We start from the raw sequence: 20,806 nt of genomic DNA on the forward strand, positions 1-20,806 counted from the left end.
AACCTATGGTTTCCATGGTTACAGATTGCGCTGCGTCCGGGGTCCCAGCTCCCTATATTGCGCAAGCGCACAGTGCTACCTTTGATGGCCGGCGCCTTTGGTTTCGAAGAGAAAGCTCCTCCCTCTCCTTTCTCCGTTCTCCTATCATCTTCTCCCTTTGCCTAGTCCACGCGCTCCGGTGTCCGTGACGCAGTATTCACGCGCCCGTGTCGTTTAGAGCCGCGACGCTGAACATGGCGCGTTCCTAGAAGCCGCTTTCGGCATCAGTAGGCGGCGGCGTGTGGACTGGAAGCGTGGGGCGCAGAAGCAGCCGACGCCGCTTCGTGTTGGGGCGTGGAAGCGGGAGAGACCGACTATTCCGGACCGAGCCAAACAGTGAGGCCCCGGCTTGAGAGCCTCAGAGCGCGCGCCTGTGGAAGGGAGGAGTGGGCTGGGCAGCGGAGACCTGAGAGGCGAGGGAAGAACGTGTGGCTGTTGGGAGGCCAGGCATAGCAGTAGCGAGAAGAGGGCGGCCTGCAGGCTTGGCTCTCTGTTACTTTAAGGACCCCTGGGAGCTCGAGGTTGCCCCAGTAAGCCTGGCAGCGGGAAGCATGATCGCGGAGGAATCAGGGTCCGGGGAAACAGGGACTGGGTGTCAAAATGAGGACGTAGCATGCTCATTGTGGCTGCCGTTGCGGGTTAGGGTGGTGCATTTGCCCTTGGGGGATAGGTGGTGCTAATTTGCAGAGATCGTGGTCGTCTTTAGTATAAAATCCTTGTATGTTTTTGCATATTGCATCCACGACATTGCTGCTAATAGCAATGCTGTGAAAGCTTTAATTGACTATTAGATCCTTGCTTGCCTTTAGAGAAAAAGTGAAGGAAGTTCTATATTTTCATAGAGGACCTACTTGCTAAGGTATGGCCGCCAGTGCTTGAGCCCAGCTTCTTCTGCAGGTTTTGAGGGTATTTGTGATTCAGCAATACTATATTGAGGCCCATTGCATCTGTCATTTTTCTTTATCCTTTTGTGAACGTGGTGGTGAAAGAGGGCAGCATTATCTTTTCAGATTAACTTGACTACATAGGTAGGATTGCTGTATTGCCTCCTGGAGCCAAGATTGCAATTGACATCTCCCCTCCCCACCCCATTTGAACGAGCTCGGTTGTAGTGCGGTAGTGCCCTTGCAGTTTGTCTATTCTTCAGAAGGGAATAAGGAAGAGCAGTTTACAGCTGTAATGCTTTTTATTTTTTTTCACGGATTGGGAGTTCATTCCTTCATTTTCACGTTATTTCAGACTTCTCTATTCATTACTGAGGCTTCAGGTTAAAGGCAGTGTTACTACGACATGCTTTTCATGACATTCCCTTGCATCTTTTGTCACTGAAGAAGCTTTCTGTGAAATTAGACTGAATATCTCTCCCTATTGGTGTAGTAGGATTGTGGAATTTTCCCCCTGTAACTCCTAAAACAGGGAATAAAAGAAACAGTTTAATTATAGCAGTGATTTGTGGCAGTATATTACAGCCTTAGGGCAGCTGGACTGTCGCTGCCCTAGTTACACTTCCTAAAGCAGAAGGAAATACTCAACACAAATGAATTTAGTTGTGATAATAATGATTGGATGTTATAAATAAATAGGTGAAGATTATTCAGGATCAAACTAGAATGCAAAAGAATCCTTGTAGACCCTTGGCAGTTAAAGTGTACTGAAAATCTTTCTAGAGATAAGTACGTGTGTTTTTCCAGAAATGTTCATAGTTTGAGAAAGAAAATATGTGTGATTAGATAGATTTTAACCTTTGTGTTGTATATATGTATGTGTGTGTGTTTGTATTTAATCTTGGGCTTTCCCTAGTTTAGTGTTATTGATGACAGTTCCTTTCTTTTCCTGTCTGCACCAAATGGGGACTGTCACTTAATTTCAGAGTGTTTTAGGAAACAGCAAGACACATTTTGGGCAGGTGTGAATCTGGAGTGTTTTTGCTTGGTTTTCTAAATATCAGGCTGATTACAGATAAGTCGACAGTTAAAAGCTTTGTAGAACTTGAGCTGGATCAGTGTTCTACCCTTGCTGCTCAAAATGTGGTGTATGGCATGACCTGAAGTTTGTTACAAGTGCACACTCTCCAGCTTAACCCAGACCTACTGAATCAGAATCTGCATTTTAACAAGCTTTCCAGATGACGTGAATGTACATTATAGCCTAAGGGCACACTACGTTGGTTGGTAAAAGTTGAAGACCAAGGTCATGCACAAACCTGCATAAAAATTATAGCACTTTTTATTTTTAATCTGAGGTGATCTTATGCTGGCTATCAAGTCTGATTTGTCTGGTTGAAGCAGCTAAAGGCCCAGCAGTGCTAAGTGACTTGCATAAGGTCACATATTATCTAAATTTTTAACTCAGGTTCTGATTCACTATAATGCATTTCTTTAGCTAGTTATCAAAACTGAACTAAAGCATTCATGAATGACAGCTAGGTATTCATTCAGTAACAAACATTTGTTGACTAATGGAAAGGCAGCCTACTAATCCTGTATGTCTTTAGTAATTACTCTTGTCTCCCATGGTGGTTCCTAGCCCACCATCTCCTTCCTTCCTCACTCTTTCCTGGATAATCTTGGCCTCTGCTTCACAGAGGAATTGCTGGGAACATCATTGCTTTTGCCCTCTTTCACCCACGTACTCCTCCACCTTTATCTGTTCATTTCTAATTGTGCTCTGGATTTTTTTCCCCTCAGGGACAGTGTTTACTTGATGTATTCGTTTGCTAGGGCTGACATAACAAAAAACAGAGACTGGGTGGCTTCAACAACAGAAATTTATTTTCTCACAGTTCTGGAGGCTGGAAACCCAAGACCAAGGTTAGTGCAGAATTGATTGCTTCCGAGGCCTCTCTCCTTGCATTGCGTATGACCACGCTCTTTTTGCCTCTTTACGTGGCTGAACCTTTGAGCACTAGAGCCTCTAGTGTCTCTTTTTTTCTTTAAAACACCAATCACACGGGATGAGAGGCCATGCTGATAGCCTCACTTAACTTAATCACATCTTCGAACATCTTATCTTCAATATTGGGGATACTGAGGGTTAGGGCTCCAACATATGAATTTTGGGGAATACAGTCCATAACGGTTGGTTATCCATTTTACTCTCAACTGGTTCTAACTTACTAGGATTTAAACGTACTGCACTCATCTTAAATATACTCTTTTCACTCTAGATTCCTCTTCAGTTTTATCTGTAATAATTTTTTTTAAGTTTCTTGAGCTGTCTATATTCATTTTCTCCACCTTCCTATTACTTACTTATTTATTTTTCGATGTGTTGAAGGCTGCCATCTGTTGCCGTCACTGAATTTGATGGGGTGATGGTCACTATTGGTCTCTTTAGTCTGAAATCTAATGGAATCTTGTAAATCTTTTGACATTTTGACTGATTGTCCCCTTAAAATTCTCTTACGTTTCTGTGCCACTGTAGTCTGCTTACGTCCCTTCTGTATCTTGGTCAGTCTTTCCTTGGTATATTTTCTCTCTTCTCTGGCCACTTTAAACATTCATTTCACTCTGGGGTACTATCTTCTGCCTCTCTGCCTACTCTATTTGAAGGATTTCATCTGTTATGACTTCAACTTCTGTCCTTATTCTGATGATTCCCAAATCTCTGTTGAGCATACATCGCCCTTAAGCACTGACGCACTGTGGTTGTTGTAAGACACCTTAAACTCATGTCAAAAAAACTGTGTATCTCACCCTTTCTGAAGTTGCTTCCCTTCCTCTTGTGATTCTTGTGTACAACTTGTCACTCAGTTGGAGACACCCAGAACCTTAACTCTTCCCTGTTATTACGTTGATGTGCCGACCTTCCCTCACTCTTCTATATACTAATTAACCAAATCTTGTTTCATCTCTTTCATCTACTTTTTCTCTGTGGCTACCACCTTGGTTCAGATTATCAGTATTATCTGGCCTTCTGTGTAAACCTTCTAAAAAACTTCCTTGCTTCTGACAGTGCACCACCCCTCTGTACCCTTTCTTTTTCTGTAGGTTGATTGTACTGTTATTCTGCAGTCCTTTTATGCAGGCATTCAGATAAAAATCCAAACTACCAGGCTTAGGAAATAGAGACATAATGCTTTGCGTCTTGCTTGCTTTTTGCTTTCACCTTCTGTTATTTCCTGCCTCACATTCTTTTGTCATGCTGAATTGTTTACAGTTCTTCAGAAGTGGTTAGATGTTTTTTTAAAGTTGAGATGTTTGTATGTTTTGCCTCAAACATACCCATCCCCTGTCTGATGAATACCCGTGTGTGCTCATCTGGATAACTTCTACTCAGCACAAATGCGGCCTTGCTCTCTGGGAAGCCTCCCTTAGCGTTCCTAGGGTGAGTTAGGTCTTCTGAGTGTTCTTCAATAACAGCTTAGTATAGCTTTTATAATGTCTTTTGTAATTGTCTTTTTTCCTCTCTAGAACTGAATTGAAGGACTCTCTTATTTATTTCTCAGAGTAGTTCCTGCTTTATTGCTGAGTACTGTGAATGGAATTTGAATAAGCAGAAAGTTGAAAAAAATGTGAATGTTACATATTCTGGAGGTTAGACTGAGTGAGTTTGAAACGTCAAAGACTTGACTTTACACAGCTGTACACGGAGATTGGGATTTAGTCACTAGATTCATTTATTTAACAAATATTTATTCATCATTCTCTTTCGTGCCCGATACTACTTCTAGATTCTGGTGATGTACCTTTAAACAAGTCGAAGTCCCTGGTCTCTAGATCTTAGATTATAATCGAGATTCTGGACAATAAAAACATGTATATTAGAATATCAGACAGTTAAAAATATTAAAATGGAAGATTAGAAAATAGAAGGAAGGATATTCAGATTAGAGAGTTTCTTGATTGAAGGGAAAGCTATTTTATATTTTAGATTAGGCAGTGAGGGAAGACTTATTTGATTAGTTGACAGTTTGAGCAGAAACTGGATTGAAGCTAAACAGCAAGACATGCTGATAGCTAGAGGGAAGAATTTTCCAGCCAGAGGGAACACATTCTACAGGGGGAAGATAAGATATATTTTATGTATCCATTCCATTAAAGAGGGGTAGTGTATTGTCTCTAGCTCTCACTGTAGACAGTGCCAAGACAGACACCCTTATCCTTTTCTCTTCCTTGTAAGCCTGTGCAGGAGTTTCTTTAGTTACAGTTTCAAGTGTGGAACTGCTGGGCATAGGATATTACCTGATCATAGGATACATACACACACACCCACACCCCCCCCACACACATTTCACTGCTAATGGCGAGATGGCTCTCTGAAGTACCTTTACTAATGTATACTCCTAGCAGCAGTGCTTAAAGGTTTCTGTTTACATAGGTTCTTGCAAGACTGAATATTTTCGACTTTGTAATTTTTGCCAGTCTGATGATTATAAAGTAATATCTCAATTTTAAAAAAATTCCTCATAGCCAGTGAGGCTGTCTGTTCCGATACTTGGTGACCATTTGACTTTTCCCATCTGTGAATTGTCTCTATATATCCTTCGTCCTGTTTTTTATTTCTTGTTGATTTACAGGCATTCCATATATATTCTATATAGTAATCCTTTATCTTCTTAGTCATTTACAATTTCTTCTTCTAATGTTAAGCTTTTTAACTTGTGTTTTCATTGACTGTTAATTTAGGTTTTCAGTTTTGCTGTAATATTTATCAGGAAGATAAACTATAGTCTTTATTGTATTTTGGTTCTCAAGTCTAAAGATTTTTAAAAAACAGTTAATTTCACTTGGTATTTGACACCAGTCCAATTAAAAGAAAAAATTGGGTTATCAGTAGAGAGTATGGGGTTGTGATGGGAGGCTTGAATTCTAAATTCCCAGACATGTCACTAATTTGCCTGTGGCCATACTGGATTCACAATTTATCTCTTTTACCTTTTGAATGCAGTTTCTTGGCCAGTAAAACAGAATGCTTAAATTAGATATTTTTACTGTTGAGAGAAGTGGCATAGATGGCTCCAAGGTGATAGGAAATTATTTTAATGATGCAAAATATTATCTTAGTGATGAAATGTAGAACAGTTGTTAATTCTGAAGATGCTACTGGGTATACAGCCTATACATGTTTTAATGAATCAATTTTTATAAATACAAATGACTCTTCAGGCTAAACTGTCACAGCAAGATTATGAGATTCTTCTAAGACAAATCATACGATATCCTGGATCAGTAATTGGAAACTACTAGTCAAAGATACATACATTTGTAGAGGACTGATGATCCCTTAACAGTTAGCAAAAAGTTTTGACTAAAATTTGGTCAGTTATGGTCTATTAAATTTGGGCTGTGCTATTTACTCCCAAAGAACAGTGTCTTGTCCAGAATCACACTTACAGTTTTTCCTTCTCATTTCTTTGGCATCAGACAAGGAACTTTAAAACCAGTAAGCATAATTGCTGTTCTTTAGCAGTTTTTATACAAATATGTGTTTTTCCTTTCACCTAGAGAGATGTCAAAGAAGGTGGTGGTGAGACTAGTTGGGGCCTCACTGCTCAGCATTGCCTTGGTGGGTGTCACTGTTGTTGAGGAAAAGTTCCTTAACTTATGAGGGTATGTTCAGTCATGGGGACGACCATGTATACCAAACAGGCAAAAGACTTCCTGACGTTTTTCAATGCCATTTTACTGAAAACTCCCAGTACGGCACAATACGTGGGTTTATTGGATGGGACTTCTCTCACAGCTGCATCCTGGCACTGTGTACTGCCTTTTTACACACAATGTAGGTTACACATTTATTCTGTGTCTCAACCCACTAGAATATACTCTTCCTGAGAACAGAGTTTTTTTTTTTTTTTTTGGCCTTTTTAGTGCATTGTTGTATCCTAAGTGCTTAGAATAATGTCTGGCATTTGCAGGTATTCAATAAATATTTGAATGAATGAATGTGGGAAAGTCTAATGATAAGCCAGTAAATATGAGAAACCTGATGAAGAGCACAGGATTAGAACAAAGGATGTTAGATATTCCCAGTGAAAAGCATTGTTGTCGTTTATTGGCTTAGTGTGCCCCATTTCAGTAGCTGACGATACTGAGTGAACTGTTGGTTCGTTTATTCCTTCATTTGTTTTTTAGCCCTTCAGCAGACTGTTTACTTTTGTAGTATCTTTTATAGATATTTCTCTCTCTACTGTGATGTAATTCCTGTACTTCCAGAAACGTTGTTTCTTTCACCTCTTTTTCACCTTTTCTGAAAGCCTGCCTTCCACTCTTAGAAATTGTAATCACATTATTGCCTTAAGTTCCTCAAACATTTACTGAGCATTTACTACATCTTTGACATATTATATTAGGTGCAGGCAGGTATAGATGAATAAGACACAGTTCTTGCCTTTATGCAGCTCCTAATTTTGTAGGTGGGACTCAAATTAACAAGGAAATAGATGTAGTAATAGAAGTACGTTCTGTAGGTAAGAATGGTGTAGAGGAAGGAGCACTTTACATCCACTGCAGTTAAAGATTCCCAGAGTAGGTGTTGTCAGGAATGAGCAGCTTTCATATTCTCCATTAGCTGCCATTTAAAAATCATACATAAAAGTAGGTGGAATTGTCTGATGAACCTTGTCTGCTCACCACCAGGTTTCACAGTTACCAGCTCATGGTCATTCTTATTTCATCTGACCACCGCCTAGTTCCCCTCTAACTGTGCTGGTCGTGCTGTCTAGAAGCTTGGTCAGATTCAAATTTAACTATTATTTTTTGGGCAAACTGCTTTAAGATTTTGGTTTCTCACAGTAATGAAAATATCCATTTCTTTAAGCTTTTTAGTATGATAACTTTTCTATTTTCATTATGTTGCAGCTCTTCCCCTAGTTTTCACAGAAATTCATTTCTTCCTTGACACGTCTTTGACTAGTTTGCTTTCGACCCCAGGCAGTTTAGCAATTTTGTAATATTTCCTATCCATAATTCCTCCAGATTATGTTTTCTGCCTTCTGTTCTTCTTTTCATAGACTTGAACTGTAGATCATGATTTGGCTTGCAGGCATTTAACTGTCTTTGAAAAAATGACATCTTCCCCTCATCTCTCTGTAGGGGATGTTCCAGTAATTTATGGTAAATACTGCATTGTTTATACATTTCACCAAAAAGGCTACTCTTCATTCAAGTTATTTGCCTAGTGCCTATTCTTCCAGGAGGAAAACTGGAGCTTTCAAGTTATTATGTCACTCTCAATGGCTTGTATTTCGCCATTCTTTGTCTTTCTGAACATTTGTCCTGTCAAATGTGGACTACTGCGAGGTTTTTCTCTTTAGGGGTTTTCATCCTGATCCTCTTATCACTCTGCCTTTTCCTCTTCCACAATTTCTCAGTCTTCTTTATGCTAAAACGTTGCTTATGAATATTACATTTTCTTAAGTTCCATCATTTTATTTTGTATGAAGCTCAAAAACGTATCTTCATCTCACATTTTCTCTTGTTAGCGATGAGAGTATTTTTCATGATGCAGCGTTCAAGTAAAGAAGTAGAGACAGTGGTTTAAGGAAGTTTCCCTGCCACCTTGCAGATGGTTGTCCTGGCCAGGTGGTCACTAAAGAGAATCGCAGTGTCCTTCTCTTCCCGCGTCATTGAGGGAAAAGGATGCTTGAACATACTCTTTGGGATGTGCTACTTACTTCTCACCATCAGGTGGCACTGCAGATTAATCAGTTTATTTTTACATCCTAGTAGGACATTGTCTCGGAGAAGGCAATGGCACCCCACTCCAGTACTCTTGCCTGGAAAATCCCATGGACGGAGGAGCCTGGTAGGCTGCAATCCACGGGGTCGCGAAGAGTCGGACACTGCTGAGCGACTTCACTTTCACTTTTTACTTTCATGCATTGGAGAAGGAAATGGCAACCCACTCCAGTGTTCTTGCCTGGAGAATCCCAGGGCTGGGGGAGCCTTGTGGGCTGCCGTCTATGGGGTCGCACAGAGTCGGACATGACTGAAGCGACTTAGCAGTAGCAGCAGCAGGACATTTTCTGGTAAAGGAGTATGTTGATGTGGAAGCTTTCATAGAACATGAAAAGACTTCAAAGTGGAATTAAAGATAAACACACTATTGCTAACAAACACAAATTTATTTTCCTTTTATGCGATGAAAGTGTACAATATATATGTATGTGGAGCATTATGTAAAAGAAAAGTAATAAATCAAAAATGTTTTTTGTTAGTTTCATTTTTCTCAGTCTGTTAAATATTTTAAACTCTTGACATCACTTCATAAAGATTTTTAGAGATGAATATTTATAGTTAAAACTGGATTATAAGGCTCAAAGTCCCCTTCATGAGGAGGATTGTCTTTTGGTAAATGTTGCTATCACAGATCTAGGTAAATATGGCAGAACTATTGCTTATCAACTCTTGCTACTGAAAACCAAGTTTGTAAGCTTTCTCCTGAATGTTTTGATGAGAGTGCACTTATTGACCACATTATCTACTTAAATGTGCATATTTAATATATCACCATGATCTCTTGGTATGTGCTTGTCAAGAGAAATACATCATGATTTGAAGCTCTTGGAATGTTTTAGGATTACAGAAGAGAAATCAAGCAAATATTCCCATGCAAATTTAGAATAGATATAAAGTGAAAATTCTTGGCCTTAAAAAAAAAATCATTTTTCATCATAAAAGTGAAATGTGTAGACTGTTAAAATCTCTCTAACTTCTGGGACTACTTTAGAACAGTACTGTTTTATAATTCTGTTTCTCGCTTGTCTTTATTCTTAGACATTTTTTATTTATATAGCTTTGCTGCATATATTTTATGTAGTATTTTTTTATTTGACATTATAGATACTCCTCTAATTACACAACAGACTAAAAAAGACCATTTTTAAAATTCTAATTGGTTTAGGATTTAAACTTGGATTTCTACCACTAAGGAGTTTGTAGGTCCTTTGAAACTCTTGAATAGATAGAATATTTTAGGAGTAGAGAAGAGTAAGCAAGGGAATATCTCCTCTCTTTCTTGTTGTTTTCTATGTTTTATTGTGTATTTTTTATCCCAAAGTAGATCAGTCTTTGACTGCATGACATCTTGTAGAGAATTTTTCAATCGCTCTGATGGTTCTTTAATGTAAAGGTATTTGGAGATACATGGAAGCATTTCGAGTCAAAACCGTCTTTATGTATACTGTGCAAGGATGCTAAACAACCTATAATGCACGTATGGAGGAGAGTTTTCCTGTTGAGAAACTGAAGTGAATTCAAATGGTGCAGTGTGGATTTGAATGGGACTAGCATCTCTGGTTTTTCCAGTGGTCATGTATGGATGTGAGAATTGGACTGTGAAGAAAGCTGAGCGCCAAAGAATTGATGTTTTTGAACTGTGGTGTTGGAGAAAACTCTTGAAGAGTCCCTTGGACTGCAGGGAGATCCAAGCAGTCCATCCTAAAGGAGATCAGCCCTGGGTGTTCTTTGGAAGGAATGATGCTAAAGCTGAAACTCCAATCTTTGGCCACCTGATGTGAAGAATTGACTCACTGGAAAAGACTCTGATGCTGGGAGGGATTGGGGGCAGGAGGAGAAGGGGACGTCAGAGGATGAGATGGCTGGATGGCATCACCGACTCAATGGATGTGAGTCTGAGTGAACTTCGGGAGTTGGTGCTGGACAGGGAGGCCTGGCGTGCTGCGATTCATGGGGTCGCAAAGAGTCGACACGACTGAGCGACTGAACTGAACTGAGCATCTCTGGAACCTTCCAGATTATTGCATAAGTCTTATGTCCTTTAATCTTGCTTTAATTTCTTAAACTATTACTCTTTCTTGCTCTTATTAACATTACTTATTAATACTTCAGCCACATGTTTTTCATTTCTTCAGTTACTTTTCTTGGTCTTGTGCTAACTTCGGCATTTACATAGTTAGAGCACTTAAAAGAAAATAACAGCTTAGTTTAGATATAATGCACAGACCATACAATTCACTCACTGCAAGCATACAATTCAGTGATTTTTAGTATATTCACAGACTTGTGCGGTCATCACTACCAACAATTTTAGAACATTTCATCTCCTCAAACTGAAGTCACTCCACATGTTTCTCAATCCTTTTTTATTTGTGGCTTGGTAGATCCTGTCTTTGTAGCATTGAATAATATTCCATTGTCTTGATGCACCACAGTTTATTTATCCATCCATCTGCTGAAGAATATCTCGATTACTTCCAAGTTTTGGCAGTTAGGAATAAAGCTGCTATAAACCTGTATGTGTAGGGTTTTGTGTAGATACAAAGGTTCTCAGCTGCTTTGGGTAAATACCATGTGATGCAATGGCTGGATTGTATAGTAAGAGTATGTTTAAGAAACCACCAAACAGTCGTCTAAAGCGGTTATACAATTTTGTACTTCCGCCAGCGATGTCTGAGAGTTCCTGTTGCTCCACGTTCTTGCTGCCTACCATTTGGCCATTCTAATAGGTGTAGTGTATCTCATTGACATTTTAATTTGTGTTTCCCCGATAGCATATGACCTGGAGCACCTTCTTGATTATTTTCACATCCGTATATCTTCTTTGGTAAGGTGTTTGTTAAGGTCTTTGGCCTGTTTTTTAATCAGACTGTTTGATTTTTTTGTTGTTGAGTCTTCACTTCAGTCGCTCAGTCACGTCCGACTCTTTGTGACCCCAGGGACTGCAGCATGCATTTTGCCTTTTCTTCTTCTTCTTCTTTTTTTTTTGGCCATGCTGCACAGCAAGCAGGATCTTAGTTCCCTGACCAGGGATTGAACCTGAGTCCCCTGCAGTGGAAGCACGGAGCCTTATCCACTGGACTGCCAGCTAGTCTTGTTCAGTTCAGTCACTCTGTCGTGTCCAACTCTGTGTGACCCCATGGAGTACCAGGTAGTCTTGAGAGTTCTTTTTATATTTTGGATAATAATTCATTATCAGATATGTCTTTTGTACATATTTTATCCCTGTCCGTGGTTTGTCTTCTCATTCTTGATACTATCTTTTGCAGAACAGAAGTTTCTAATTTTAGTGAAGTCCAACTTATCAATTATTTCTTTTATGGATTGGGTCTTTGGTATTGTGTCTAAAAACAAACCACCACACCCAAGGTCATCTAGGTTTTCTCCTAGGTTATTTTCTGGAATTTTATATTTAAATGTAGGTCTGTAATCCATTTTGAGTTAATTTTTGTGAAAGATGTAAAGCCTATGTTTAGATTTGTTTTGTTTTGCATATGGAGGTTCAGTTGATCCTGTACCATTTATTGAAGAGACTGTCTTTCCTCCATTGTTTGGCCCTTGCTCCTTTGTCAAAGATTGAATTTATGGGTGTCTATTTCCAGGCTTTCCAATCTGTTTCATTGATCTGTTTGTCTACTCTTTCACCAGAATCACTCTCTTGATTCCTGTAGCTTTACAGTAAGTCTTGAAGTGGATAATGTTAGTCTCCTGGTTTGTTCTTCAGTATTGTAGTGGCTACTCCAGGTCTTTTGTTTCTCTGTGTAAAGATTAGAATCAGATTGTTTGTATCTGTAAGAAAATTTTTTTGAGTTTTGGTTCCAATCAAAATCCAAAAATCAGGTTGAGAAGAAGTAACATGTTGACAGTGTTGAGTCTTCCTATCCATGAACATGGAATATCTATTTATTTAGTTGTTCTTTGAGTTTGTTCATTGGTATTTTGTTGTTTTCCTCATAGAGATCATGTATATATTTTGTTCAGTTTATATCTAAATATTTAGTTTTGGGGGGTGCTAATGTAAATGATACTGTGTTTTTAATTTTCACTTCCACTTGTTCATTGTTGGTATACAGGAAAGCATTTGACTTTTGTATATTCACCTTGTATCCCACAACATTGCTATAAATTGCCCATTAGTTCCAGGAGATTTTGGTTGATTCTTCCAGATTTCTACATAGATGATCATGTCATCTTCAGACAGACCAGATTTGATCTTCCTTTCTGATCTATATACCTTTTCTTTTCTTACCTTTATTGTATTATGAAGGACTTCCAGGTCCATGTTGAAAAGGAGTGGTAAGAGGGAATGGCCTTCCTTTGTGCCTGATGTTAGTGGGAAAGCTTTGTTTCTCACCATTAAGTATGGTGTTGTCTGTGGGTTTTCTGTAGATAGTGTTTATAAGGTTGAGAAACCTCCCCTCATCTTTTGCCTTTTAATTAGATATCTTTTTTGAATTGTAAAAATTCTTTATATATTTTGCATATAAGTCACATATCAGATATTGTTGTTGTTCAGTTGCTACATTGTGTCCAACTCTTTGAGACCCCACTGCAGCGCACCAGGCTCCCCTGTCCTTCACCATCTCCTGGAGTCTGCACAAATTCATGTATATTGAGTCGGTGATGCCATCCAACCATCTCATCCTCTCTCTACCCCTTCTCCTGCCTTCAGTCTTTCCAGCATCAGGGTCTTTTGCAGTGAATCAGCTCCTTGTGTCAAGTAGCCAAAGACTGGAACTTGGGCCATAAAGAAAGCTGAGCACGGAAGAGTTGATGCTTTTGAACTGTGGTATTGGAGAAGACTCTTAAGAGTTCCTTGGACATCAAGGAGATCAAACCAGTCAATCCTAAAGGAAATCAGTCCTGAATATTCATTGGAAGGACTCATGTTAAAGCTGAAACTCCAGTACTTTGGTCACCTGATACGAAGAACTGACTCATTTGAAAAGACCTTGATGCTGGGAAAGATTGAAGGCAGGAGGAGAAGGGGACAACAGAGGATGAGATGGTTGGATGGCATCACCAACTCGATGGACATGAGTTTGAGCAAGCTCTGTGAGTTGGTGATGGACAGGGAAGCCTGGCGTGCTGCAGTCCATGGGGTTGCAAAGAGTTGGACACGACTGAGCATCTGAACCGAACTCATTTGCCATGAATTGATAGAACTGGATGCCATGAACTTAGTTTTTTGAATGTTGAGTTTTAAAGCCAGCTTTTTCACTCTCCTCTTTTACCTTCATCAAGAGGCTCTTAGTTCCTCTTTGCTTTCTGCCATTAGGGTGGTATCATCTTCATGTCTGAGGTTGTAGATACTTCTGGCAATCTTAATTCCAGCTTGTGATTCATTCAACCTGGCATGATGCACTCTGCATGTAAATTAAATAAGCAGGGTGACAATATACGGCCTTGATGTACTCCTTTCCCAATTTTGAGCCAGTGCATTGTTCTTTGTCTGGTTCTAATTGTTGCTTCTTGACCTGCATACAGATTTCTCAGAAGGCAGGTAAGGTGGTCTGGTATTCCCATCTTTTTAAGAATTTTCCTGTTTGTTGTGATCCACACAGTCAAATGCTTTAGTTTAGTCAATTTGCAAATATTTTTTCCCATTCTGTGAATTGTCTTTACTTTCTTGATGGTATTGTTTGATAAAGTTTTAAATTTTGATGACTATAATTGTTCTTGGTTTAATTGCATGTGCTTTGGTATCATATTTGAGAATGCTTTACCTGGTCCAAAGTCATGAAGATTTACTGCTAGACCTTCTAAGAGTTTTATAGAGTTAACTCTTCATGCTTAGCTCTGTGATTCATTTGGAGTTAATTTTTGTTAATGGTATAAGGAAGAGGTCCAGCTATTCTTTGTATGTTGATATTCAGTGGTTCCCTCACTGTTTGTAGAAAAGACTGTTCTTTTTCTATCGAATTGTCTTGGTGCCCTTGTTGAAAATCACTTGCCTTTAGATGTAAGGGTCTGTCTGGACTTTAAAATCTGTTTCATTAATGTGTATATCTGGCCTCTTGCCAGTACCAACACTGTCTTGATTACTGTAGCTCCATTGTAAGCTTTGAAATCTGGAAGTGTGAATGTTATTTCCGTATTTTTGTTTCTGATTCCAATCTGATAACTTATTTGTATGATTTCAGTTCTTTTAAATGTGTCGAGACTAAGTTTTCAGTCTAGCATTAAGGTCTCTCCTGGAAATGCTTGATGTGCGCCTGAGATGAATGGTTGCTCGCATTCTGCTGTTGTCGAGTGGGATGTTTGTCAGGTCTGGTTTGTGTATCATGTTGTTCAAAACATATTTCCTTGTTGATCTTCTTTCTAGATGTTCCGTTCATTTTTAAAAAGTGGAGTATTGAAATCTCCAGCTGTTACTGTTTGTGGTTGAGCATCCTGGGGTGGGCATGATTGAGGCCCACTGTGCTTGGCCTGATAGTCCTGGGGTAGAGCTTCTGACCTGTGAGTGCTGCCAGGCTGGCAGAAGAGTACCCAGACCTTTTGGCTGTGCTTGTCTGGAACACAGCTGCAGTGTGTATCTGGGGCAGATGAGAAATGCTGGCTGCCTGCCCCTTGTGGGGAGAAACTGCAGCCTTCTGTCTTGGCTCATTCTGCCTGGAGGATAGCCTCTGTCATTCTGGGGAGCAGCAGTGAGCTTGTGGCTCAAATGCCACAGATTCTTGCTATTTTTACCAAAATTTAGCAGTATTTCTTGTGTAAGCATTTCTGCGTTTGCTGTGTGTCCTTAAACATACTTTCCAGAGACTGAAAATGGTTCCTTTTTGTAACTTTTATCAGTTACAGTTATTATACTGAGGAGAGGATCGATGGAGCTCTTCATGCCATCGTTCCTGAAGTATTCTCTTTTCTTTCTTTAAAAAAAAATATATATATATATTTATTTATTTATTTATTTTTGGCTGTGCTGGGTCTTCGTAGACATGGGCTCTCTCTAGTTGCAGCAGGTGGGGGCTACACTTGATTGCAGTGCACGGGCTTCTCGGTGCGGCGCTGGCTTCTCTTAGGGAGCACCAGCTTAGGCACACGGGCTTCTCAATGCGGTGCTGGCTTCTCTTACGGAGCACCCGCTTAGGCACACGGGCTTCTCAATGCGGTGCTGGCTTCTCTTACGGAGCACCAGCTTAGGCGCACGGGCTTCTCGGTGCGGCGCTGGCTTCTCTTACGGAGCACCAGCTTAGGCACACTGGCTTCTCAATGCGGTGCTGGCTTCTCTTATGGAGCACCAGCTTAGGCGCACGGGCTTCTCGGTGCGGCGCTGGCTTCTCTTATGGAGCACCAGCTTAGGCGCACAGGCTTCTCGGTGCCGTGCTGGCTTCTCTTATGGAGCACCAGCTTAGGCGCACAGGCTTCAGCAGTTGAAGCACGCGGGCTCAGTAATCGCGGTGCACAGGCTTAGTTGCCCTGCAGCTTGTGGGATCTTCCTGGACAAGGGATCAAACCCATGTCCCCTGCTTTGGCAGGCAGATTCTTAACCACTTGGACCACCAGGGAAGTCCTCCTTTCTTTCTTTTAAACTGGACATGGAAGCTAGAGTACTGATTCGATTGTTGCTGATCATTTTTGGTATTTCAGAGATGAGGTTGTATACTTCTTTTTGTATCACCTCAGAAGGCACTTAGCTCAAGTTGTGTAGCTGTTGGTGATACTGTAGTAAATTTGCTTTCTTGATTGACCTGGTGACTGACAGATCCCTTCATTTTAAAGGTTTATTTCTTCATTGCATTTAGCAAGTAATCTGTGGGATGATACTTAGACACACTGGGAATATCCTGTTCCCCAACAGCTCTTCTTTCACTTAATGGTTTTAGCATCCATATTGATCTATGCCTGAATAAATTATATCACTGAGGGAACCTTTTTTGATTTTGAAATTCTTTTTCCTTCAACTTCTCTTTTCTTTTTCTCAGTTTACTTACGGCTTTAATTTTTAATAGTAGGGTGGCATTATTGTTTGTGTGGAATGTCCTAAAACTAAGGATAAACACAGGTAATGTAGTAGACTAAAAAATTGTCATGACTGGAATTAAAGTTGATGCAGGCCTGAGAAGTCTGTTTTTTGGTGACAGGCAGAGGTATTGGGTTTTCTTTATTTATTTCTTTTAATGAAAATTAGTTTGTTTTCAACTGTAGGCACATCTGTGTTATCTTTGGACTTTGGATTTTTCCAGAATTGGGAAGATATCTTACAGAATCAAGCTTAGAAAGCCCACTTACAAGGTCTGAGTGTTTTAGGCTCTTGGTCACATATTGCTAGATTATTTAGACTTTAATAGCATCGAAGAGTATTGTAGTTCCAGTAATGAATAAATTGAACTGACCGACTTGTGAAATAGTGAGAAGGGCGACTTGCCCTTTTAATTTTCACCTTCTCCTTTCTTTGTATTGTTCTTAGGGGAAAAAAGGAGTATGCATTTAGATTTTGAATAATTCTCTTCAGTAGTATAGTTAAGAGCTTATAAAATGCTCATAAGGAGTATTTCCTCTTGCTTATGATTTTGAAACTATTCAAAATAATGAAAATCAAAACAACCTCAGTGTATGCATGATTAATTAGAAAACCTAGGCAAATTTAATTTGTTTGCTTCGTTGTCCCCAGGGTCTTGATAATTAATAGGAACACTGAAAGGCAAAGGATGCCTGGTTTTAACATAGGTGTGGGGTTTCTCTCACCACACACAGACCTGTAGCAGCACCTGCGCTGTGAGAGACTAGCTTCTCTGGCCTTCAGGCCTCCCTTTTGATGATCCTGTCATGCCGTGAAGATCCTGTTGGGTCTTTTGGGAAGTGTCCTGCTGGCTAGTTTTATCAGTTGGTCTGTGTCTGTCTCTGCCTCTCCTCCTGCCTCTGCCCTCTGCCCCACCTCCCTTCTTTTCTCATTCCTTACGCCTTCTCCTTTTCTTCTTCCGTCTCTTGCTTTGTCAGTCTCAGGTCTCCAGTTTTTTTGGAGACTAGTTTTATGTCTGCCTCAACTGCCATGTGCAGATAACAGTAGCAGCGCTATTATATTTCTGCATGCTAATTCCAAAAGAGAGATGCTGGAGGTTAGTTTCCAGGTGTGCTATCCTTCAAACTGACTCTAGTAGTCAGTAGTCATCTGCCTTTTATCCTAAATGAAGTTTACTTCCACACTGTTACAGTTAAATGACTCAGTACATTTCTCTGTTCTTTTTTGCCATTGTTGTCCTTTCAAGAGAACTCCACAACTGAGTTCCGCATAAATACCTAACACATAGAAAATGTAGTCCTTTTGTTGCAGGAAGGGGGATCCCTTTCAGAGCCCGAAACTGGGCTCTTGTCTAACACTCGGAAATGAGTTGTCCGAGGAGACACATGTGCTGACAAATCAAGAGATTTTATTGGGAAAGGGCACCCGGGCGGAGAGCAGTGGGGTAAGGGAACCCAGGAGAACTGCGCTGCCACATGGTGCACGCCTTGTTCAGCCAGGGTGGATGCCAGAGAGAAGGATTCCGGGAGGTGGTTGGACAGGTGGTGTCTCCTTTTGACCTTTCCTGAACTCTCTGGTTGGTGGAGGCTTATTAGTTCCCTGTTCCTCACCAGGCCCTCCTGTCCTAAAACAACTCATGCAAATAGTTACTATGGTGCCTGGCCAGGGTGGGCAGTTTCAATCAGTGTGCTTCCCTTAACACTTTCAGATTTCTGATGGATTCAGGAATCCTTTTCTCCAGGAACCTGTTATGGGAGTGTGTGGTGTGTTTCTAGGTGTTCGGGAGCAGGGTGGTGTGGTGAGGCTGTTTTATGATTCAGCAGGAAGAGCTGAGTTTCCAGAACCTTGATATCAGGCCTCGCTCTGCCATGTACTGGTTTTCTGCAGTGATCCCGGGCAACTCTCTTGATAGCTGTAAATTCTTCCTCTATGAAACAGTGATACTAATACATATGCCACATTTGCTTTTTATTGGTTTGGTATGGGATCTTTAAAAAATTTAATATGCTTTAGTAATGTGGCATTTTAAATAATCCATTATGATGGGACTGTCATTGCTGAATTGTTAATTTTTGAGGATACACTTAATCTGCAATTCAGGAACTGACTGCTGCCTAAAGCTTCCCTTGTAAGTTAATTAGTACTTGGAAATATTTCCAGTAGAAGTTACAAATGATGATTTGTTTCTCACACCAAAAAACCTTTTTACCCATTAGATAAACCACTCATTGTTTTTATGGGGGAAATGTACTCTGGATTCCAACTGGTATTCTAGAAACGTATTTTTCATAGTTTGTTTTAATAATTCTCTCTTCCTCCCACCTCATCATTCTCCATATTTTGGGGAAAAGACCCTTTTCAATTCTTAACAACTATTTTAGTACTTGGCACAGCATTGGTTCTCCAAATATATGTAAACTAAGCTCTCCCTCTCAAACTGAAATGGGCCTCTTGGAAGCAAGGATCAAAAGCGAGAGGAGGCGAGGACAGGGCATATGCTTCTGGGGAGGACCCTGATGGAGCAGGGTGCTGGGGGGAGGTAGGGATTCTGTCATTTACATTGGACCAGATGAATCATGAAGTTTGCTGTTGTAGAGTTCCTGAGGAGTGTCCAACTCTTTTGTGACTCCATGGACTGTAGCCTACCAGGCTCCTCTGTCCACAGGATTTTCCAGGCAAGAATACTAGAGTGGGTAGCTGTTTCCTTCTCCAGGGGATCTTCCCAACCCAGGGATAGAACCTGTGTCTCCTGCATTGGCAGGTGGATTCCTTTTACCACTGATCCACCAGGGAAGCCCAAATGGTGAGGGTAAGTGGGGCATAAAGATTAGAGTATATAGACTTAAGGATTGCTTTGTCACGTAGCTCCAGAGAATTGTAAAGTGTGAAGGTGTGCATATGTGTGTGTGTGTATGAGTGCTCTGCATAATCTTTGTTCTAGGTATAAATTGCTCTGGGGGTTGGCAGTGGTCAATGATTTTATTTTTATAGTAGTAGCCCAAAACAGAGACATGGTATTTTTCTTTCTTTTTAGGGTTGAAGTAGGGATGAGTTCTGGTGGAGCCTTTCTCTATTACTATATTCACATGTTCTTCCTGTCTTCCTGGGGCTTTTTTTTCGCACATGTACTAAAGTCCAGACACTTTAGTTTTTCCCCTACAAAGTCTTCACATGATCTTCCTGCCCATTTCTCCAACCTTATCTAGTACTATTTTCCCCTCTTCTCATTAAATGTCAATTATACTGGCTTTCTTAGGTTTGTTTATAATATTAAAACCTTGTTTTCAGTCGTTTTCCGTATCCAGATCTCTGCTTTCAGATTTTTGCCTGGCTGGGTCTCTCTTGTCATTCTCACGTCTCCTGTAAATGTCACTAGAGAAGACTTCTCACAATACTCAGTCTAAAGTAGCACGGTCAGAGTCCATCTTTAACATTACCTTATTTTCGTTACCCACTACCTCCAATCTCCTCCTAACACTGTCTTCTTCCACTAGAATGTAAACTGCGTGAAGTCAGGGACACTGTGTTGTTCACGGCTGTTTTCTCAGCGCCTGGAACAGTGCCTGGTACACAAAAGGCTTTCAGTAATTTCGTTAAATAAATCAGTTAATTAGCTTCTGTGTGGTTCAGTGTGAAGTCCTTTATTGTTCAGAGTTGGTCACTGTTGTTAATTCATCCAGTATCTACCCACTGTCTATTGTGTGTCTTGTTGGGCCCGTGGACCACGGATGGCTTAGGTGTCTGTCCTGTCACTCATGAGATACTGATTAAGAGTAGTGGCTTTGGTCTTCAAGTCCAGGGACTGCCACTTAGTAGACTGTGACCGTGGCAAGCTAAGGTCTCTGAGCCTTTAGTTTCCTACCTAACATATGGTGATAATAGTATCTACCACATAGAATAATTATTAGGAATAAATAAGTAAAGCACTTACTGCAGTACTTGGCATGTAATATATGCTCAGATACTGGCTTTTTAAAAAAACCTTTATTATTATTCTGTTTTGCTTGGGGGAGAATCAGTGAATTCCTGCTCTTCATACTTCAGACAGTTCCCTTGTGAGAACTGCAAATCAGTGCTGGTCTGCCTTCTTTTTCAGGGATGTATAATGGAAGCCCCTGTGTGT

The 20,806-nt window shown here is 40.3% G+C and overlaps 1 protein-coding gene across 7 annotated transcripts in view; it reads left to right on the forward strand.

Moving 5' to 3' along the window:
• The first annotated feature begins 215 nt into the window (after nt 1-215).
• IPO11 (importin 11) overlaps nt 216-20,806 on the forward strand; it is a 205,453-nt gene continuing 184,862 nt past the window's right edge. For all 7 annotated transcript variants that reach the window (XR_015148847.1, XM_086361893.1, XM_086361894.1 and 4 more), the window contains exon 1: nt 216-375. The gene's annotated coding sequence lies outside the window, so the exon portion shown is untranslated. The remainder of the gene's footprint in view (nt 376-20,806) is intronic.

Source organism: Bos grunniens, chromosome 20 (genome assembly GCF_055505025.1).
Source record: "Bos grunniens cultivar Pamir isolate PY7600 chromosome 20, Bosgru_T2T1.0, whole genome shotgun sequence".
Lineage (NCBI taxonomy): Eukaryota > Metazoa > Chordata > Mammalia > Artiodactyla > Bovidae > Bos > Bos grunniens.